Source organism: Pelobates fuscus, chromosome 7 (assembly GCF_036172605.1).
Source record: "Pelobates fuscus isolate aPelFus1 chromosome 7, aPelFus1.pri, whole genome shotgun sequence".
NCBI classification, from domain to species: Eukaryota; Metazoa; Chordata; class Amphibia; order Anura; family Pelobatidae; genus Pelobates; species Pelobates fuscus.
This window is the reverse complement of record NC_086323.1, coordinates 104,208,015-104,232,400: the sequence shown is the minus strand read 5'-3', so window position 1 is coordinate 104,232,400 and position 24,386 is coordinate 104,208,015. Positions and strand designations below refer to the sequence as shown.

Sequence of the window (24,386 nt, the reverse complement as noted above, 5' to 3'; positions counted from 1 at the left end):
GGTCATTGGAATCAAGAAGTTCGACCAAAGCATCCAGGCAGTCCATATCCTTTATTGTTAGGCCTAGGCTGGATGCTTTGAGTTCTTTTTTGTGCATATGATATTTATGTAGGGCCAATTTACGAGCGAATAAGTGCAAGTCTTTTGTCCAGATGAATTTGTTAAATGCAGGTGTAGGTACAAAAGACAGGCCTTTAGAGAGGGTTTTTCGTTGGGTGTCAGATAGTGTGAATGAGGACAAATTAATTATCCTTAGATCATTAGTTATTGGCGTCGTTGTCTCCACTGTCCCCTGCCTCTCGATGCCTGTCTTGTTCTGGGACGTTGGAGTTCGTCTGCCTGTCTTAGCCCTAAAAAATCAACCCCCTTTCTTAGTATGCTTTTTGGCTCAATTGGTGTTAGATTAGTGGTTATAGATTCCCCCTCAGTGTCAGTAGATTCATATTCAGAGGTACTGAAATGGTCTGAATCAATCCTTACTTTCCTTTTTGTCTGGCGATAGACTCTCCCTGTTTCAAAATCAGTGGTGTCTCTTACAAATTTGTGATGTTTCTTAATTTTGATTTGATATGAGAATCTATCTAGATTAGTTTTTAATTTTACCTCTAAACTTTGGAATTGGGGGTCTTCCTTAAATTTCTGAATATTCTCAATCTCAGTATCCAAAGTTTTTTGAATATTTGTCAGATTTATGGTCTCGTATTTACACACTATGGACATAAAGGTTGAGGAGCACGCTGCTGCTGCATCTTCCCATTCCCGTGTAAAGCCCTCTATCTCAATATGCCTTGATGGTGGCACCAGGACTCTAAGTCCTCTTGGGATAATCTTTTTGGAGATGTATGTCTCAAGGGTAGAGATCTCCCAACTTGTTTTAATTTGTTGTTTAAAGATTTTGGTTAATTTATTAAAACCACTTTGTATATCCGCAGGGGGTAGAGCTTGTAAGGAGGAATTAGTAGAGAAGATGCTATCAGCATCCGAGCACCATTGTTTATGGTCTATTTTGTTAGTGAGAAAACCAGCCATAGATATCAGTAGACTATCTCAAATCCTAAAAATAACGTCCTCTCGTGGATAGGATGAAGACAGGGCTAAATATGGTGCATAACACCTGTAAACAGAAAACTAGATAGGTGGTGGCACTTATACAGAGGTCTAGATAAGGACCGGTGGATCAGTGTCACAATGCCCTGCAATAACTCTCCCGGAAGGGAATAACCCTTGTTGTAAGTAAATAGAAAGAAAAGGAAGGAACCAGAGAGAGTCCCTGAGGTGGAGAGTTATAATGAGAAAATGGGGAATCCCTACCTTTAATAATCCTAAGGGAAAAAACAAACAATGGGGAAGGTACAGGACAGGTTAACAGGAGTAAGAGGTAATGCCAACAGTCAAAGGACAATTAGTATGACAGGTCCCCCTTGGGGTCAGGAGGTGCCTAACTAAATCCTCAGTGGACTGGGCTCCCCTTAGCTCTTGTAGAGGGATCTAAGGTAGTAGGTGAAACTTGCTGCAAACGGAGGAGCAAAATAAGGGGAAAGTCCTCTATCAGGGGACACAAACAGGGTCCCAACGTGGACCTGAACAGGACTACTAAATACAGAGGACTAACCTTGAATACCTCGGCACCATATAAAGAGTACTAGTGCCTACTGTTACAAGAATACCCTAAGGCTCCCCCAGGCAGAACCCTTGTGATACAGAGCAACGAGAGACCCCTAAAAAGGGACACACAAGATCCCAAATTAATCTAAGCAGGAACGCTGAGAAAAGAGGTCTGACCTTAAGTACCTCGGCACTGTATGGGAGCAGCTAGTGCCTACTATAACCAAAAACCCCTGCCTGTCCTAATAAATGAAAACAAAATTAAATTATCGAATCCATAAGTGCTACCAAAACAGTGTGAACAAATTAAATAAAGTCTAGCTCGACGCGCGTTTCGGCGTGTCAGCACGCCGTCGTCAGGAGCAATGAACTGATTGGATTCCCCGTACTGGTTTAAATACCTCTTTGTGGAATCATTCTGTTAGTGTTACCAGCTGAGGGTACCACGTGGGCTACCGTACTTCCTCGGTACCCATTGGTCTGTCCGAGGTGCTGGTCCCTCCCCTCAGTAGTGATTGGTCTGTCCCGTTTGCCGTCCCTCCCCTTGCTAGCCGCGTCATCTGACGCGGTTCTAGTCACACGGGGGAAGGATGGGCTTCCAATCGTTGGTGCTCAGCCCGTCTGTCATCTTTTGGACCTGCCCCGTTACTGATCGCGTCATATGACGCGGTGCTCGGCTGAAGCCGTGGTTTAAAGGTAATGGAACAGTGGGTAGGACGAGCAGAACGAGCGAGTAATTTAACCCATGCAGCATCAATCAAAAAGCTGCTAAGGTGATCAGTAATATTGTGTATGGGAGGGATACAATGCATCCATAGCAGCACGGCCAGAGTGGGGATAAGTTCTATAAGCCCTCTCTGTGGGTGGGACAGAAGCAAGTCCCCTAATAGTGGTAACAGCGATATAACATCTTATGGAATGAACGTGGTCACAGGAATAAGTTTACCTAAAATGGTAACAAAGATGTAGACGAGGTATACCAGTAGGAGAAAATTTAAATTGAGAATTAGGGAACACGTCAATTCAGTCAGAAGACACCTTGAAACTCCCATTTCACGCCATCTGAAAATCCACCACCAAAACTCAGCAAACAAGCTAAAATTCATAGGGATTGAACATATCCCACAGACTCAACGGAAGGGGGATTGGGACACGAAATTAAGACAACAGGAATCCTATTGGATTTATAAACTCAAAACCCTCTCTCCGGCAGGTCTGAATGAGGGGTTTTCCTTCTCAGCTTTCCTCTAATATTTCTCTCAATCCTCCTCTCATTTCAGGATGTCCTCATAATGGAGATTCCCACCAGTCCTATTGTGGGATATTAATTCAGGCACTGTATATATTTTTTACACGTAAATTTTGTGTATATTTTTACTTAGGGATGCTTTGTGTGTGTGTGTGTTTCCTTTCTCCTACTGGTATACCTCATCTACATCTTTGTTACCATTTTAGGTAAACTTATTCCTGTGACCACGTTCATTCCATAAGATGTTATATCGCTGTTACCACTATTAGGGGACTTGCTTCTGTCCCACCCACAGAGAGGGCTTATAGAACTTATCCCCACTCTGGCCGTGCTGCTATGGATGCATTGTATCCCTCCCATACACAATATTACTGATCACCTTAGCAGCTTTTTGATTGATGCTGCATGGGTTAAATTACTCGCTCGTTCTGCTCGTCCTACCCACTGTTCCATTACCTTTAAACCACGGCTTCAGCCGAGCACCGCGTCATATGACGCGATCAGTAACGGGGCAGGTCCAAAAGATGACAGACGGGCTGAGCACCAACGATTGGAAGCCCATCCTTCCCCCGTGTGACTAGAACCGCGTCAGATGACGCGGCTAGCAAGGGGAGGGACGGCAAACGGGACAGACCAATCACTACTGAGGGGAGGGACCAGCACCTCGGACAGACCAATGGGTACCGAGGAAGTACGGTAGCCCACGTGGTACCCTCAGCTGGTAACACTAACAGAATGATTCCACAAAGAGGTATTTAAACCAGTACGGGGAATCCAATCAGTTCATTGCTCCTGACGACGGCGTGCTGACACGCCGAAACGCGCGTCGAGCTAGACTTTATTTAATTTGTTCACACTGTTTTGGTAGCACTTATGGATTCGATTATTTAATTTAATTTTGTTTTCATTTATTAGGACAGGCAGGGGTTTTTGGTTATAGTAGGCACTAGCTGCTCCCATACAGTGCCGAGGTACTTAAGGTCAGACCTCTTTTCTCAGCGTTCCTGCTTAGATTAATTTGGGATCTTGTGTGTCCCTTTTTAGGGGTCTCTCGTTGCTCTGTATCACAAGGGTTCTGCCTGGGGGAGCCTTAGGGTATTCTTGTAACAGTAGGCACTAGTACTCTTTATATGGTGCCGAGGTATTCAAGGTTAGTCCTCTGTATTTAGTAGTCCTGTTCAGGTCCACGTTGGGACCCTGTTTGTGTCCCCTGATAGAGGACTTTCCCCTTATTTTGCTCCTCCGTTTGCAGCAAGTTTCACCTACTACCTTAGATCCCTCTACAAGAGCTAAGGGGAGCCCAGTCCACTGAGGATTTAGTTAGGCACCTCCTGACCCCAAGGGGGACCTGTCATACTAATTGTCCTTTGACTGTTGGCATTACCTCTTACTCCTGTTAACCTGTCCTGTACCTTCCCCATTGTTTGTTTTTTCCCTTAGGATTATTAAAGGTAGGGATTCCCCATTTTCTCATTATAACTCTCCACCTCAGGGACTCTCTCTGGTTCCTTCCTTTTCTTTCTATTCATTTCTTCTGACCCTATTTTTCTAGTATAGTTTCCTCCTCTCCAATCTTTTTTGACAAACGTAAGTGGGCAGAAAAAGAGGGTTTCTGAATTCTGGTCATGATATTTTTTGAAGTGGTTGGAAACACTGAGTTTCCAGCCCATTCCTTATATTTCGGATGTGTTCTGAAATCCGTACATTAATGCTTCTAATGGTACGGCCTATGTAAAGGAGGTTACATGGACATTTTAGAGGATGTATATCACGCCTTTTGAAAAACAACAGGTGAGTTGGTCTTTGATAGTGAATTCTTTATTGGTGTATTGTTGTATATTTGTAATGTGTCTTTTTTTTATTTTTTGTGGACCTGCACGCTAGGCAGGTGCCACAGCCATAGAAGCCTTTTCCTTGTGTGAAGATTTGTTTAGTGACTGTGGGGCCTTTACTGCTTGCTACTAGAGATCTTTTTAAATTTGGCTGCTCCTCTATATATGATTTGTGGTCGGGTTGGTAAAATTCCGTTTAAAATGGGGTCGTCCTGTAAAAGGTGCCAATACTTAATAATTTTTTTGATTTTTCCATTTTGGCCATTAAAATTACATACAAAAGGGATTTTGTTGATTTGTGTGTCCTGTGGGTTTTTTCTTTTATACGTCAGAAGTTCTGACCGTGATTTCTTTTGGACTTCTTCTAATTCTAGAATTAATTGTTCCTCCTTGTAACAGGTGTGAGGAAGGCTGAACTTGATGGACGCAAGTCTCTTTTCAGCTAACTATGTAACTATGTATCCTTTCTCGATGAATTGTTCTTTTATCTTAGTAGCCTGTTGTCTATAATCCTCATTATTTGTACAATTCCGTTTGATTCTTAAAAATTGACCCTTTGGTGCGTTTTGTAGCCATGGTTGGTGGTGGCAGCTGCTTTTTTCAATGTATCCATTGGCGTCCACTGTTTTAAAAAAAAAAAAATTGTATGGATCGAATTATTCTGTATAAAAATGTGAAGGTCTAAAAAGTGGATGTCTGGCTGGCTGTGTGTGGTGGTTAACACAATGCCCCAGTTATTATCGTTCAGGAAATATATAAACATGTCAAGAAGTGCGACCGAGCCATTCCAAACAAAGAGTATGTCGTCAATATAACGGCGATAGCACACCAAATTCGACACCCAGGGATGCTCTGAGAATATGAAATGTTCCTCCCAATATGCCATAAACAGATTCGCATAACTGGGTGCGAATTTGGTGCCCATCGCCGTGCCCTTGATTTTGAGGTAGAACGTGTCATTGTACCAAAAAAAGTTGTTGGTGAGGATAAGATAAATACCTTTCAGAATGAATTGAATTTGATCTTCGTGAAAGTTGGCTTTTTTAAAAAAAAATGTTCTACTGCTTTGATCCCCATTTCGTGGGGAATGATGGTATATAGGGATGTCACATCGCTGGTGACCATATGGGAGTTAATGTCCCATTGTGTGTTGTTAAGTACCTGTAGAGTGTGAATAGTATCTTTTAAATGTGATGGGTTTTGGATCACCAGGGGTTGCAATAAGGTGTCTATGTACTCTGAGACTCTTGAAGATATCGAGTCTATCCCTGATATGATGGGACGTCCTGGAGGGTGGGTAAGATTTTTATGGATTTTGGGGAGGTAGTAAAAAACCGGAATTTTCGGGTGTGAGATATATAGATATTTACTTTCTTTTTCAGTTAGAATTTCTTTATCTATCTAACAGAGATATGTTCTTAGATATGTTCTTATCCTCGTATTCATGGCTTGCCATTTATGAGAAATAAATGTTTTTCTATGTAATAGTAAACATGCACTTCCAAAGTGCCAAAACTTTACAGAAAGTGAAAATATAGAACAGGGGAGATTCAACATTAAAAATACAGACAGCCTAAAACAATAAAAGACAAACAACATCACAATCTGAGGCAAACAGTATGTATTTGGCAACCCTTCATTTCTCATATGTGAGCCATACAATTTATTGTGGAGTTTGCCCAGATCTTCCAATCTCTCATAAAAATGTCATATTATATTAATGATTATTATTATTATTTTTGCCGTTTATATAGCATCTAACTTATTCCGCAGCGCTTTACAAAATTATGGAAGGGGGTAATTTAACAATAAATTTGACAAATACTAAATATTACAGGAACGGTAGGTTTATGAGGACCCTGCTCAAACGAGCATACAGTCTAGAGGAGGTGGGGTATAAAACACAATAGGACAGGAGATAGCAATTAAACAAGATAAGAGTGAAGCAGAGCTAAAGCAGAGAGTAGAGTGCTGCCCTTAGGAGAGACAGGTATGCGAGATAGAGATTACTCTGGAAGGCCATAAGCTTTCCTGAAGAAATGGGTTTTGAGGCACTTCTTAAGCAGTTGAAGACTAGGGGAGAGTATGATGGTGGTATGCTGGCTATTCCATTGGAAGGGAGCCACCCGTGAGAAGTCTTGTCAGCATGAATTAGCAGTACAGGTAGTTCTCAGTTACTGACCAAGTTCCGTTTCTACGACCCGGTCGTAGAACCAATTGGTCGGTAAGTGAGGAATTACGGGATTCTCTGCTCTGGAGCACTTGTATATGTATGGGACCTAGAACAGAGCCTTGGGGACTCCAAACGAGACAGGATGAAGGGAGGAGGGATCATTAGAAAAGGAGATACTGAATGAACTGTGGGAGAGATAGGAGAACAACCAAAAGGACAGTGTAACGGAGGCAGAGGGATTTAAGAGTTTGCAGAAGAGGAATATAATCAATATCAATATGATGCCAATGGCAGCAGAGAGGTCAAAAAGAGGACCCTCCAAAGGTGATATGGGGGAGGGAGGGTGGTGGGTAAAGGTGAGATTTACTTACCTGAACCTGTCCCTCTTGATCATGTAGGTCGTCTTTGGAGCTAACGACTTTACTACAGCCATACCAGCTTTATATAGGGCCGGTGAAATAGCTCAGTGGGCTAATGCATCAGCAGAATCTGTTGGCTCAGCCCTTCATCCTTCCGAGGTAGATAAAATGAGTGATAGTAACAACCCCTGGATGTTGGGCTAAGGTAACATCCCCAGGACGTACTTAAATAACTATCCCTCAGCAACAAATTAAACTCCTAACAGTAACTAGCAAAGTACTATACATACCATTTCACAACAGTATATTATGTTATATTTTTGAGAGTTTCATGAGGTTAAATGTCAGCGGAAATGTTTCTTTTTTACTTTTTTACAGTCATGTTAGTAATACTGCGGCAAGCCGCAACAATACAGCACCATTCCTCACTGGAAATAGAGCAACCCAGATTAGACTCCCTCTTGGAAGTGGCAAGGGACGACTTAAGACATCCATTAGGACAGTAGAGTTCCTTCTACAGTTATGGCAGTAACTGATAAAAAAAATGCACAAAACAGGCATGTTTGCTACCCAGCCAGGGAGTCTATCATCCTTGCATGATGTGCCCTCTGTGGGTGGGACATTGTCCATGACGTTGATTCACACCCATACCCACTAGTTGACAAGTCACAGCCACCCAGTTTCAGGCATATTTAATTTGGCAGGTCTGGACTCACACGTCTTCCCTGTAGTGGTCACAGAGGTCAGATGAAACTAGGACAAGTCATTCCATGGACAACAGTGACACCTACAAGTAGTTGGTGCATTTGCTGGGTTTTGCATGCCTATGGGTGAATGGGCGCAATATCAATATTTGATTGGCTGGGACTATCGTCATTAAGGGGCAAAGTGGTTATATATGTATTGTTTAGGAAAAGACAATACAAAAGGTAGCAAGGTCCCTTACATATTTACCATTTACACATACAGTCACTAGAATAGTGTACATAGATTGAAATGGCTATGCACGTCAGATGCTTGTCTTATCACTCATGCACATGTGTTTTAATGTTTAATACATAGATTATATTCAAAACCACTGCTGTAATGGTTTATTGAATAGAAGAACTGGTATGATTCCTGAAAAATAATCTGATCTTGGCATTTGAAGTGTTATTATCTTTTTACAATGCCTTTGTCAGATTATGGATGCCTTTTTATTAACAGAATATTTAATGATGTTATAGTCAATTGGTGGGGCAACAGCTTGTTGATCCATGGAGAAATGTGACTGCCACATTGGAGTCAAGAAAAATATTTTCCTAATCTAGGCTGAAATTTGAAATCCCCTCAAATTGGGGGTTTTGCCTTCTTTTGGATCAACAGCAGTAACACAGATAAGGTTGAACTAGATGGACTTGAGACTTTTTTCAGCCTTTATTACTCAGCAACTAAAATAATTGAACGAAAATAGCATAACTCAAAGTCCATATTTAATCTATGTTCCAAGAATCCACCGCCCCCCTCTGTCCAAAAATAAATTAATTAATTTGTATTTCATAAAGATAGCTCTTTATTAAATGCTCATATTGACCGTTTTGGAATTTCACTAAAATCCAACTCAGTCAAGAGATATACGGACACAGTGAAATTCCAATATACTCATTATGACTATGATAAAGATACGGAATGCTGCAAAACATTTGCAAAAACGAAAAAAAAGTAAACAAACGAACAATTATTGGTGTTAAAAGCTATACAACGCATACATATACATGGTGCAAAATTGTAAGTCCTACCCTACCAGTAAGGCCTAGAAGATATTCTCCACTGGAAGCGTGCAGATCCATGGCACTCTGACCAGGCCTGAATTACTATTAATATGTATTAAAATATGTACATGAGTGTATATTAAATTGATTACATTGCATTGCAATTTAGACTAATGATTGTAATAAAAAAATACAAAATAAAAATAGTTTTTTTCAGATTTCCAGTTAGTTGATGTTTCAACTGAAGAATGAGTCACTAAAGGTAATTTTACATTACTCCCAATAGTCACAGATTCAGCAAGACAGTCCCAGTTCTGTTTGACTGTCCGCAGCTTGTTCTTCGTGTCCTGTATCTGGGCACAACAGGGAAATGTCCCCAGAAAGCTCAGCGAGAGTACATCTCTTGACATGCTCAGACTGCTTGTAGAAACCTCTGGGCTCGGAGTCCAAGGTGGAGTGCTCCAAGAGCCCTGTGCACATGCTCTGCCGGGAGTGGAGCTTTCTAAAGAGATTGTCATTCAACCTAGTGTTCCCTACATACCAGGCTGACAAAATACACCCATTTTCCACACCCACCATGTTCACGTTTACTTTTAGAAGTGGCCATGGTGGTAGGAATTTGTATGGGCTGTGTTCCTGCTTGAAACCCAGCACATACAGAGTAATTGCAGTTTTGTATCAGGGGCAAATTGCACCATCGCCACGCATGACTTAGGCAGCCCAGAATTCTGTTCCAGACTGCCTAAGGGGAGTTCTGTTTAAAAATTACACCTGTTGTCAGCGCGCACTGGCGACAATCGCAATTAGCTTCTACCCTTGGGGGCAGTGCTTGAGCGGGTCTGTAAGGGGAATCCTTAATGTCCCCTATTATATCCTTTTTGCACTCGATTTAGATAGATCAATAATATATAGATATAGTAAATACAATGTGAAACACAGACCTGCACACACCAAACAAACCAGACTCATTTGCACATGTCCACCCAGAATTCCTTGCAGTAGTAACAGCGCTGCAAATGTGAGATTTCTGTGGGAAAAGTAAATCTTATGGCTTGTTTTATGTGTTCAGATCTGTGTTTAACACTTTTTTACTATCCCCTATAATATATATATATATATATATATATATATATATATATATATTTTTTTTTTTTTTTTTTTTTTTTTTTTTATTTATTTTTTTTTTAAAGCAAGCCCTCACTTCTCCACTTTAGAGCACACACGCACTCTGAGTCAGGGGAAACAGAAGCATTTTACTGGACCTTGGATGATGTGACATGATGTTAGACAGGGCATGTAAACAAGCGTGAACACTGCCTGGTACTGGGTTCAAGATTATTTAAACTTTATTTTTTAGCTTACATAAATTGGGGAATGGAGGAAAGGGCTATAGTTTAGATCAAATAAAATGTGGGATGTGGGCACTGCGACTAATTTCACTAGAATACATACAGTAGCAGCAGATTACCAGAATGCATTTACACCTCTCAAATGAAAAATACAACATATGTTGAACATATGTTTCCCTGAATTGAAAACTAACACACAGTAGACTTTAACCCTGGAGATAAGTGTGCGTTACCAATTATGCTCAAATAACTTTAAGCTTATCAAACCGACAGCAGAAGGGTTTCCCTGATTACATTAATTAATTAATTGAGTGCAAAAGTAAATAATTCCCTCAGCAAGGCTTGCAGGGGTCATTATACTGACTTAAACTGCTATGTACACTTACACTATTTACAGAATCATTTACTAATGTGTGAAAGGCCGGTTCAATTTCAAATGCTAGACCAAACGAGCCGATTAGGAAACATTCTCTAAGCCAGTTATGTTTGCTTTTCAGCTATTTCGACCTGTAATTTCAAACTCACCTTGAATACCCTTGTCCTGTATAGTGACCCACCCTGACATATGTTGATGTCGAAGACCCTTACTCACCCTTGGAAGGATCTGAGTCTCTTCCCGGTTCTTGTCGGCAGATGAGCAGTTCCTTTAACCAACCTTCGAATCTTTCACTTGATACAGTTGCATGTGAAAGCTATTATCCAATCACAGGCAGCTTCACAGACCGTTCGTGTAGTATGTCTATGTGAAGCTACATGTGATAGGTCTTCGGGTGAATTCTATAAAGAGAACGTGGAAACACATCTATGGGTATACCTTCCCCCGGAGTATGCATCTAATGGCTCCAGGTGAATTGGGTTTTAACAGTTTTAAAGGGACACTGTAGGCACCCAGACCACTTCAGCTAATTAAAGTGGTCTGGGTGCAAACTCCCATCACCCTTAACCCTGCAGTGATAATTATTGCCGTTTTCAGAAACGGCAATAATTACCTCTGAGGGTTAACTCCTCCTCTAGTGGCTGTCTACCAGACAGGCACTCGAGGGACTTCCGGAATTGACACAGACTTTTGGTCTTTTATCTGACGCTGGACGTCCTTACCCACTGCATGAGGACTTCCAGTTCCAGATTCTCCCCATAGGAAAGCACTGAATAATGCTAATAATGCTTTCCTATGGGGAGATCCTAATGCGAGCGCAGCTGTTGCCGTGCATGCGCATTAGGTCTCTCTCGTCAGCAGTGGAGGAGCGTGGGTGGAGCTGAGCCAGCACTGAGGGACATCGGCGCTGGACCCAGGTAAGTGACTGAAGGGGTTATTAATTCCTTCAGTGCCACGGGACGGAAGCCTTGACAGAGGGCGAAGCTATAGTGTCAGGAAAACAGGTTTGTTTTCCTGGCACTTTAGTTTCCCTTTAAGAACTCATCTTGAATAGGGCAAGTCTCAGGTTTAAAGGTATGCAGTCTGGCTGTATAAATACATACCTCCCAACTCCAGCATCCAGAGATGCGAGACAATGGTAATGACAGTGGAACAGTGACACTAGGCCCCCTACTTTATTATTACTGCACCCACCCGTCACTCATGGGTGGACACTAGGTTGTCACCGATGACCCTCTGTTATTTCTTTCTCTAGTGACAGGGCAGCAATGGCTGACTAGTTGCTAGTTTTAAACATTTGGGAGACATGCTCCCACCTGCCTTTTTATTAACTTTTTTTTTTTTTATTATTATTATTATGTGGCTGTACTTGTGTTTAGTGTTCTGTTTGCTTATGTACTGTTGCCACTTGAAATCAGTAGTTTACTTGTATGTAGAATTCGCCTTTGAATGTACAGGTGTGTCTGTATGTAGTGCTGAATGTGAACACAGAGGTGTATTTGTGTGGTCTTGGATTTGAATGCTGAAATGTATGTACATATGCACAGACACACACCCAGGGACAGACCCAAGCAGATAGATATACACACACACACACACACACACACACATACTCAGATACTGTCAGGGTAGAGACTTAGCTGTTCCTCCATCCAGACGGTCTGATGGCTCCCTTCCCCGCGGTCTATCCGGTCATGCTAGGCCGGCCGCGAGGGAGTGACTGCCTTTTACAGCATCTAGGCAGGAAGTAGTCATCAGGACACTCCCCCGGAACGACCTGTCAGTCAATTGCTGCAGGACCAATCAGGACGCCTCGGAGGCGTGGTTACTGCTCTGAACAGGGTATTTAACAGAGCTTCTTTCATTAGCTCATTGCCCTGTCGTGGTTCTAGCTTGTTCTAGTCACTCAGTGCTTGTGTATTCTATTATCCCTTTTGGTTTTGACCCGGCTTGTTTACCTTACTCTGCTTATCTCTGTTACCCTTGATTCGGCTTGTCTCTCGCTTACCTGTCTTCTGTTACCCTCGACCTCGGCTTGTCTTTGACCATTCTATACTGTACTACTTACGTTAGTCTGGCCATTCTAAGGTCCGGTATACGTATCTGGCTACTGTTTGTACTCTGCGTGTTGGATCCCTGTCCTGATCCTGACATTACGACAGGGCCAATGGATCCTGCAAGTACAAACAGTCAGCTGGCTGCTCCTGATCCTAGGTTTGAAGCCATGGATCAAAGAATGGATCAGATGGCGCTTGCGCTACAGGCTCTATTAGCTTGTGCCAATAACCCACCAGAGGAGATACGTAATACCCCTGTTTCTCCTGTCGGTTCAGGTCTAGAGGTAGCCACAGTGGGTGCTTCTTCTCACATTACCCCCCCAGTACGCTATGGTGGGGCTCCTGAGAAGTGTCGTGTTTTTTTAAACCAAATTAGTATCCACTTTGAATTGCAACCTCGCTCTTATCCTACAGATAGGGCAAAAGTAGGATTTATTATCACCCTACTCATTGAGAAAGCTCTGAGATGGGCCAACCCACTATGGGAGAACGATAATCCATTAGTTTATATTTATAACTATAACGCATTTGTAGCTGCTTTTAGAAGAACATTTGACCCTCCAGGTAGAAAGGTTAATGCAGCCAGATTACTGTTGCGCCTGAGAAGGGAGAACCAAACACTGGTGGATTATGCACTAGAGTTCAGGTCTCTGGCGGCAGAAATCAAGTGGAATGAGCAGGCGTATATGGATGTATTTTTGAATGGTCTATCTGATGTAATCCTTGATGAGGTTGCTACCAGAGAACTCCCTGAGAATTTAGAGGATTTAATTTCGTTCATCTCTCGTATAGATGAACGTCTAAGAGAGAGACAGAACACTCGAGAGAGGAACCAGAGACCTTCTTTTAGGTTAGCTCCCGCTGTTTCAAGTCCTGACTCCACGATATCTTTGCTTACTGAACCTATGCAGATAGGGTATACCCGCCTCTCTGAGGAGGAAAGACAGCACAGGAGAAGAGAGGGTTTGTGTATGTATTGTGGAGCCAAGGGTCATTTACTCTCGAACTGTTCTAACCGCCCGGGAAACGCTCGCACCTAAGTCTTTCTAGAGGACAGGCCTTGGGTGTTTCTATTTTGTCCTCTACTCCTGATTATAAAGATCACAGGCTTCTGCTACCAGTTTCCTTAACTTGGGGGAAGGAAGTAGTAAGGGCTATGGCATTGATAGATTCCGGTGCTGCTGAGAATTTTATCGACCAAGCCTTTGCTAGTAAGAACAATTTCCCATCCCAGCTAAGGGAGACACCTTTGGCCGTTGAGGCCATAGATGGTAGACCACTACTAGACCCTGTTATCTTTCGTGAGACCATACCCATTAATTTAAATGTTGGTATCCTACACGTGGAGAATTTATCTCTTCTGCTCATTTCGTCTCCTTCCGTTCCCATAGTTCTGGGGTACCCATGGTTGAAAAAACATAACCCTATCGATTGGGAGTTAGGAGAGATACTCTCGTGGGGCCAGGGCTGCCAGGATCGGTGTTTGTGCAAGGTTTCTCCATTAACTAATATTAACATACCGGAGAATCCTACTCTGTCCACAGAAAGACAAATACCAGACCTTTACCTAGACTTAAGGGCAGTGTTTGACAAGAAGAATGCCGATTCTTTGCCTCCACACAGGTCATTTGACTGTAAGATTAAGCTTCTACCCGGCACTATGCCTCCGAGGGGCCATGTATATCCTTTGTCTGTTCGGGAAAACTCGGTTCTAGAGGAGTATATTCAGGAGAATTTAGAAAAGGGATTCATCAGGAGGTCTTCTTCTCCGGCCGGGGCTGGGTTCTTTTTCATTAAGAAGAAGGATGGCACGCTGAGACCTTGTATCGATTACCGAGGCTTGAATAAAATAACTGTCAGAAATGCCTATCCTATCCCACTGATTACCGAGTTATTTGATCGTCTTAAGGGCTCCAAAATCTTCACCAAGTTAGATCTCAGAGGGGCTTACAATTTGGTGAGAATCCAGCAAGGTCACGAGTGGATGACGGCATTCAATACCCGGTATGGCCATTACGAATACACTGTTATGCCATTTGGACTATGCAATGCTCCTGCAGTATTTCAAGATTTGATTAATGAAGTACTTAGGGAGTTTCAGCATGATTGTGTTATTGTTTACCTGGACGACATACTAATACACTCTAAGGAGATTGAGACTCACCATAGACAGGTCAGAAATGTATTACACAAGCTGCTGCAACATGGTCTATATTGCAAATTGGAGAAGTGCAGTTTTGATCAGTCTCAGGTAGACTTTCTTGGATACGTGATTTCTGGGGAAGGTTTTAAAATGGATCCTGTAAAACTTCAATCTATTTTAGACTGGCCCTTGCCCAAAGGACTCAAGGCTATCCAAAGGTTTATTGGTTTTTCCAACTACTATAGGCGCTTCATTAAAGGATACTCCTCTATCATTGCGCCTATTACCAATATGATCAAACAAGGGGCTGATACTAAGTTCTGGTCTAAGGAGGCTCTGGGTGCTTTCAAGACTCTCAAGGAACTTTTTGCCTTGGCTCCCATTCTAGTCCATCCTGATACGACTCTGCCTTTCTTGCTCGAGGTCGATGCCTCTGAGACAGCAGTTGGGGCTGTTCTGTCTCAAAGGTTAGGGGTGGATAAACCGTTACACCCTTGTGGTTTCTTCTCTAAGAAATTTTCTGGGCCTGAGAGCAGATATGACATCGGGGAAAGGGAACTGTTAGCAGTCATTAAAGCCTTAAAGGAGTGGAGACATTTGTTGGAGGGGACCCTACACCCTATTACGATTTTGACGGACCACAAAAACTTGTCCTATATTGGGGAGGCTAAGCGCTTATCCTCTAGACAAGCTCGTTGGTCCTTATTCCTGACTCACTTCAATTATGTACTGACTTACAGACCTGGTTCTAAAAACTCTAAAGCCGATGCATTATCTCGCCAATATGAACCTTCTACTGTACCTGAACCAGTTCTTTCTTCTATAGTTCCGAAATGCAATATCATTGCTAATACGAATCTCAGGATTCATTCTCCATTATTGGCCAAGATCATTAAGTTGCAACATCTAGCACCTAAACAGACTCCTGCGGGCCGTCATTTCGTTCCTCCTGCTCTTCAACTGGAACTTTTACAGTGTTTACATAATAGCAAGATGGCGGGACATCCTGGTATTCGCAAAACTTACGCGTTGATCTCTAAGGACTTCTGGTGGCCTGCTTTACGGAGGGATATTGAGGAGTTCATCGCTGCATGTGAAGTTTGTACTAAAACCAAACAACCCCATACGCTTCCATGTGGATTCCTGCAACCCTTGGAGGTTCCAGAAAAACCATGGTCCTGTTTGGCCATGGACTTTATTGTCGATCTACCTATCTCTAAAAGACAGACTGTTATCCTCACCGTGGTTGACAGGTTTACTAAGATGGCACACTTCATTCCCCTGCCTAAACTCCCGTCTTCTCCCGAATTGGCAGAGATATTCGCTAAGGAGATTTTTCGCCTACATGGGATACCCTCTCAAATTGTATCGGACAGAGGCTCCCAATTTGTTTCCCGCTTTTGGAGGTCCTTCTGCTCTCAACTTGGTATTAAATTAAACTTTTCTTCTGCCTATCATCCTCAGTCTAACGGAGCTGCTGAACGTACCAACCAGAAAATTGAACAATATTTACGATGCTTTGTTTCTGAACACCAGGATGATTGGGTCGGTTTGATTCCTTGGGCGGAGTTTGCACACAACAATCTCGTTTGCGATTCTACTCATTCAAGCCCCTTCTTCATGAATTATGGTTTTCATCCGTCTATTCTTCCTTCGGATTCTCCTTCCCAGGGGGTACCGTCGGTTGATGTTCATGTTGCCAATTTGAGGAAGTTGTGGGATCAAACTCGACAAATCCTTGTGCACAACTCTATGTTGGTCAAGAAACACGCTGATAAACGTAGAAGGGCGGCTCCGGTCTTTGTTCCTGGTGATAGGGTATGGCTGAGCACGAGGAACATCCGTTTAAAAGTGCCCTCCATGAAGTTCGCTCCTTGTTATATTGGACCCTACAGGGTGCTGACCCGTATCAATCCAGTTGCGTATCGTTTAGCTCTTCCTAATACCTTACGCATCCCGAACTCGTTTCACGTTTCATTGCTGAAACCACTCATATGTAACAGATTTTCCTCCACAATAGCCCCTCTTCGCTCCGTTCAGGTGGAGGGTCAGGAGGAGTATGAGGTCAACTCTATTATTGATTCTCGAATCTCCCGGGGGAGAGTACAATATCTGGTTGATTGGAAGGGATATGGTCCTGAGGAGAGGAGTTGGGTACCTCAGGAGGATGTTCATGCTCCCCGTCTCCGCAGGGCGTATCACTCTCGCTTCCCATCTCGTCCCGGTTCATTCCGCCCGGTGGGCGTATCTGAGAGGGGGGGTACTGTCAGGGTACCTGTGGTCTCTACCTCCGAAAGAGGTAGAGACTTAGCTGTTCCTCCATCCAGACGGTCTGATGGCTCCCTTCCTCGCGGTCTATCCGGTCATGCTAGGCCGGCCGCGAGGGAGTGACTGCCTTTTACAGCATCTAGGCAGGAAGTAGTCATCAGGACACTCCCCCGGAACGACCTGTCAGTCAATTGCTGCAGGACCAATCAGGACGCCTCGGAGGCGTGGTTACTGCTCTGAACAGGGTATTTAACAGAGCTTCTTTCATTAGCTCATTGCCCTGTCGTGGTTCTAGCTTGTTCTAGTCACTCAGTGCTTGTGTATTCTATTATCCCTTTTGGTTTTGACCCGGCTTGTTTACCTTACTCTGCTTATCTCTGTTACCCTTGATTCGGCTTGTCTCTCGCTTACCTGTCTTCTGTTACCCTCGACCTCGGCTTGTCTTTGACCATTCTATACTGTACTACTTACGTTAGTCCGGCCATTCTAAGGTCCGGTATACGTATCTGGCTACTGTTTGTACTCTGCGTGTTGGATCCCTGTCCCGATCCTGACAGATACACACATGCAGATACCAAGACAAACACTAACACACATATAGATAAACAGACTCACACTGACACTCATGCAGACAAACAGATACACAGGCACACATGCAGATAAACAGACGCACACAAACACAGATGCACAGCTATACACACCGACATCTATGCAAATAAACAGTCACACTAACACACATACCAATATACACATGCAGGCAATCAGATATACATAGAAACATGCCGATGGATATACAGATACATATACAGACAAAGAGATGGATGCACAGACACCCAGATACACACATACAGAATGTACATTTTATTTAATTTTTTTTACCCACACTCCTATGTTCCACCTTTTAGGTGCAGGAAGGTGGCCTCCCTGGGTCCTGTCTTCTGGTTGAAGCTGGTGGAAGAGCACTGTGCTCCCTCCACTCTGCCTCTCCCACGACTCTGTGTTAACTGGGAGGAAGTGACCAGCTGTCACTTCCTCCCAGCACTGCAATCATTAAAGGGCCCCAGCCGCGCTACTAAAGGCCCGCAGTCTTGACCGGGCCCCTGAAGACCTATTATTTTTGGGTGGCCATAAGTGCAGCTGCACCAGCAGTAGTTTCACTGCTACCTGACTGCATCTGGCTTTAGTAAATTTGTGAATTGCCAAGGCAAGGTCACATTTTCACAGGATTGTATAGTCCTGTTAGAAATTGATTCCTTAGGTTATGGCACCATCTAATGGTAATTATTAAGAATGTAATGTTTAAAACAATTCAACTTTTTTTTAAAGGAATTTTGTTTTGTTTTTTTAGAATAGATATGTGTTTTTTAAGTTTTGCTTACTGGACGGGGGCGCTAGCGCTTTCCCACACCATATATGCAAATGGCTACAACATAGCTGAGAACTCAATATTAGAAATAGGTCCTGCGTGTCTCACTGAACATTATCACCTGACAAACCCTTTCTTTTTTTCTGTAAACGCACACACGAAATAATAAATTCCTGGATTTTTTTTTTTTTAAAGTTTTGATTACTTCCTTTAAAAAAAAAAAGAACTAAATACACACACACAAAAAAAAGACAATTAAACACCTTTATTCCATGGCAAAGACAGAGACTCTTCACTGCAGTCCTATCCTCCTCCCATTCTTGATTACTTTTTGTACAGGCAGATACTTCTCATACAAAAGCAATGAAGAAACGGCACATGCAGAGTTATTGCTGCAGTTCCCAATAAAATGCTTCTCTATAAGAAGTTCTAAATTCAGTCACATGAACCATAGGTGTTAGCATACTTAGCATTCAGATTTTAGCGGTCAAAGATTCAATAACAATCTATTTGTGTCTCAAGCCCCTGTCTGTCTGGCAGCCACTAGTAGGTGTGGGCACTGCAAAATATAAACATTGCCATTTCTCAGAAACAACACAGTATTCAATCTCAAGACTGCAGGGGCAGCATGTATGGTTCCAAATCAATTCTATAAAGTGGTTTTAGTACTTATACTGTCCCTTTAACTAGTTGCCAAAATCAAATTTATGTGCAAACATTTTTGTTTTTTAAATTAACGTCAATGTACTTAAAAAAATTTGCGGTTCGTCTCATTTGCTAGTCATTTTTTATATTCTACTTTAATGCAAGCTACACAATTGAATTTTGGTATTTTACAAAATATAATGCTGGCTTTTCTGACCTATATTAAATGAAGTTTTCTCATTTGACTGTCCCTTCTGCTAAGCTGTCTTGTGTTTAATGTGTTTTGTAATTGAAAATATTTACAATTACTGCAATGGAACGCTCACTTAAAAGGTTGCATTTAATATGAGTTTTAAATTGTATATTATTTCATTTCTGTGTTTTTATAACATTATCAAAGTTACAACCCAACATTCTTTTCTTCTTTTTCCTGTTGTTACTTAAAAGTTTACTCTAACCCTTTTGGGAGGGGGAGCCAACCAAAATAACAAAAAACACACACACCGCAATGGAGGGAGGCAGGAAGGAGCACATAATAGGAGCAAGCAACTTCCCCTTGCAGGTGCTCTGTCTGCAAGGGAAAAGATGATCACATCTGTCATCAGCGCCCTGATGATTTACTCAAACTATGCGTTGCATTGATATTGGTAGCCCAGAACTGAGTTCAAGGCTGTCAATGTCCTAGGGGTGTAACTAGCTCCCAGCACACAATTACAAATATGTCCGTATGCGCAGTGTTCCAAGCCGAAACACTGCACATTCTTTCTTCTAACGCCATGATCGCTTCAATCACTGAAGTGGTTATGGTGTTTGGAGTAACCCTTTAATACTTAGAGCCTTAAAAAGAGTTTTCCTGCTGTATTGTTCATATACATTCTGTCTGTTGACTATCCTTACTTAAAGGGATACGATAGTCACAAAAACAACTTTAGCTTAATGTAGCAGTTTTGGTGTACAGATAATGTCTCTCAAGTCTTACTTCTCAATACTCTGCCATTTAGGAGTTAAATTATTATTGGTATTTATATAACTCCAACTGTTTCTGCAGCGCTTTACAATATTATGGAAGGGGGAATTTAACAATAAAAGGACCATTAGGTAAATGAGGATCCTGCTCAGATGAGCTTACAGTCTAGAGGAGTGGAGTATAAGGATACAATAGGAAGGGCATCAAGTGGGACAATAAGCAAACAAGGTGGGAATCACTTTTGTTTCTGTATGCAACCCTAGCCATAACTCCCTTGACTCTCACAACCTGCATGAAAAACAAAATGGTTTTATTTTCAGTCAGACATAATTTACTTTAAAAGTTTTTATCTCCTAGGGGGCAGGGCCTGACCGCTGAACTGAGCCTAATGGAGAGACACCTGCGGCCTGCAGCCCTCAACTGCTGAAAGCGGATACCTGAGCCTCCCCCCACCCCCATGGACTGGCGGGGGTTTTCCCGGTCCCAGGAGTGCCCACCCGGATCGCGGATCAGCTACCTCAGATGGAGCCCGCCGACCCCAAAATGGCGGTGAAAACCACTGACACACTTGACACAAAGGGAAATGACACTCTGGCAAGGCTAAACGCCATATTTGCAGCCTTCTGGAGCAAACTAGAAGAACGCCAAGCATTGACACAAGCCCCAGAAGTTTATACACCGCCAATGCCGCTCACACGCTCCTGCCGCCAAGGCACACCTTGTAGCAGGAAGAGACCAAGCAAAGGGCACCATCGCAAACGGCTACACCCGCCAACAGGCAAACTTAGACCAGCTATGCCCGCACCCAAGTACAAGCTGACCTCAACCAAGCCGCTAACCTCACAGCGGACAAGCATCCACCTACTCAAGCAGCTGCCTCCAATCCCGATGAACGCCATGCAGGCTCAGCTTACCAGTCAGGTCCCAACATGGCGACTCCGGCGAGAGGGGGTAATGGTCCAGGTGAGAAGCCACCGACGACACTCATGGCGGCAGAGAGCCGCGCTCCAGCGGAGACCTGCAGGCAACCTGCACCAGCAACAACCTCTGTGGACCTTACAAACCCGAACCTACAGTGCTCAGGCTCACATAGAGAGGACAGACCGCAGATACAGGGAGCCAGTCCCCACCGACGCAATGAGCCGAAGAGACATGCTGGACGACTCCCGCAACCCTGCAAAGAGGTCTGGACTGTGCCTGACAACTAAGTATAGTATAGCAATAGCCCGATGTTCCCTCACACACACGGCAGCGCAACACAGCTACCACATGTGATTTAATAACCTTGCTTGACACTTGTACTAATAGGTCTCCCAATCCACCCAAACCCACTAATACTCAGCACCCAGTAACTAAAACACATGGTGGCCTCCTTCCCCTAAGCACTGTCTAAGAGCCGTGACTAACCAGTCTGGGTGGCCTTAGTATACCATTTGCATGGTTATGCAGCTCCTACAGGGTCACTCAACGGTGAGATGACATGCCTAACCATGTTACCGATCATGGCTCCAGACATATAGACCTATCCCCTACTCCAGTCTTAAAAGCTTGTGTTTTACTATTACACTTTACAGGTCTTTCAAATGTTTAGGACAATTTTACTAACTTAACCAGTGAAAAGCTTCTACAAGCACACACGTTAGGACTTACACCACGATGTGTTAGTTTTTCTTAAATTAAAAAATGTGCGGTACACAAGTCACAGGCGCTCGTCCGGTCTGAGATAAAAGATACAATAGATACTGTTGGCAAGTTAGCATATTATAGTTCACTTTAGTTCAATTTCAGTTGACTCACAACCACAGAAGATAGTTCTAGAGCCCGAGAACATAACGTTGGATGCATAATGATGGTCCACAAAGCCAAGATATTCAGGAATAGAGAGCAATTTTGAATATCATACCACTGTATAACCTGTATATGTGATATCATATGTTTTCGGCATGCCATACTATGTACAAATCTTGTCATATGCATCAACCAAAAATAAAGTACAAAAAAAAAAATATGCACTGTTAATCCATGCCACACGATTGTTTTTCTATGTATACTTGTGGCATTGCCGGCGTAAATGTAATCTGTTTTATCTATGCACGACAAAATAAAGAATAAAAAAAAAAAGTTTTATCTCCTGTTCTGTAAATTGAACTTTAATTACATACAGGAGGCTCCTGCAGGATCAAACAAGCCCTTAACAGAGCAGTAAATAAAAAATTATAAATGAAACAATTTGCAAAAGAGGAAGTGTAAACATTAGATAACTCTACAGGAACTGCTTAGGAAAGCTGGGAGATGTGACTAAGGTTGTATAAACAAAATGATTTACCTCCTAAATAGCAGATAATTGAGCAATGAGACTGCAGAGGCACGATCTATACACTAAACTGCTTCATTAAGCTAAAGTTGTCTTGGGAACCATAGTTTCCCTTTAACCATGTAATTAAACCATTAATCGAACGTCTATAGCAAAGGTAATCTCTCTTTTCCTGTCAAACAAGTAAAGGTTGAAAATTTCCACAAGTTAGTTTACAATAGAAGAATGGAAGTTGAGCCAAGGTGAGCTGTGTGTGGAGGAAATAGCAGCTGCTTACTGTTTCCAACTATCAGTGTAGGGAAGCCAGAATAGGTCAGAACTTTTGCTAACTGCACATAGTTTGGTGCCATCATTTGAATTTGTTTTGACAAACTGTATTGATGTAACTACTGTGAGGCAACTGTGTTTACAACTACCCCAGGTGCCACTCCCCCACAGTTCCCTTGTGATAGTTGTCCCCAGGATTGAAGGTCTCTCTCCTCATAGGAAGCAAGCAGAAGGGGCCTCAACAAACTATTATCAGAGATAAATGTGGAGAGAAGGCATGGATTGGCAGAGGAAAGGTGGTATAGATGAGAAGAAAAAAAAAAAGTAGTATGGGGAGTAGAGATATAAATGGGAAGGGCATGGGGACATGTATAGGTACAGCAAGGGACACATGAAAAACGGGTAGTGTGTTGACGGGTAGGGGTAAAGGTGTGCTTTACACTTCTATATCCACACATGCTACATAAATACTATTAACAGTTACCAAATGCAGACAAATATTTATTCTAGTAGATGCCGCTACTAGTTTAAATGCCATTTAACAAGTTCAATAACTGATTTTTCACAACTGAACAATTTCAATCCATAACCGGATAATTAAAAGGTTCACTTTATACAAAGATTATGAGTTTGTGTCTTGTTTATGGAAGGGTGAGGAGGCTAGACATGTACGTGACGGTCAAGCACAGGTTGATGCAGCCCTCTGTTCCCTCCTTTGAGCTAGAGTTCAGGCGAGTGAGGCAAGAAAACGTCCACCAGACCACCAGGAAGGTGTGACAAGGGAGTCTTTATAAATGTTAATTTCAATGCTGCTATAGAAGCCTGCAGAGGCAGGAAGAAATCAGGCAATTTAGGGGGTACGATGTAGTACATAATCTGTCTTTGTTACATAAACACAGTAGTAGTGAAATTATGTTGGTACAAACATTTCCACATTATGATAGGCTATGACTATCATCACAACTATTTTGTAGCTTCAGATTTGCTGTTCCTGAACAGTGTCTCAGCCAAAGCATGAAGCAATATTTATCACGATACCCCAGCTTAAGACTATCACAATGATACATCCATAGGTCACCGGTCCAACAAAGATACACTGTAGGCATCAAAACAATCACAATTTGTATACATACCTAGCCACATCTCTCCTGGATGTTACTCAAACAGCCAGCATGATGGCAGATGGTTTCATTTTCAATCAGATGTTAACTTGGTTTAGATGCTTTTATCTCCTGCTCTGTAAAATGAATTTAATCACACACACTGGAGGCTCTAGAATGCAATGAACAGAACAGGAGATATGAAATGCTAGATTAAACAGGCTGTGCAAAATAGGAACCTAGACTATCTAGGAAGTGCTTAGGAAAGCTGTGCCAGTCACATGCAGGGGTGTGTGGCTTAGGCTGTATAAACAATGTGATTTTATGTCTAAATGACAGAGAATTGAACATTGATACTGCAGGGGCATGATCTATACACCCAAACTGCTTCATTAAGCTAAAAGTTGTTTTGCTGTCTAATGTATCCCTTTAAAAAATTGTGTGTGTGTTTCTTTCGTTCTTGTGATGCACCTTTACATTATAGCCTTAAGATAGTAAATAAGTATTTTCTTAATATAAAATGTTTTTCATATAAAATAGCACACATGAAAAATTCAATCATGTA

At 42.5% G+C, this 24,386-nt stretch overlaps 1 protein-coding gene across 1 annotated transcript in view; it reads right to left on the bottom strand.

Moving 5' to 3' along the window:
• Nucleotides 1–11,016, bottom strand: part of SERHL2 (serine hydrolase like 2) — a 53,789-nt gene extending 42,773 nt beyond the window's left edge. Inside the window, exon 1 of the mRNA XM_063426340.1 lies at nucleotides 10,911–11,016. The gene's annotated coding sequence lies outside the window, so the exon portion shown is untranslated. The remainder of the gene's footprint in view (nucleotides 1–10,910) is intronic.
• Between the last annotated feature and the right edge of the window lie 13,370 nt (nucleotides 11,017–24,386).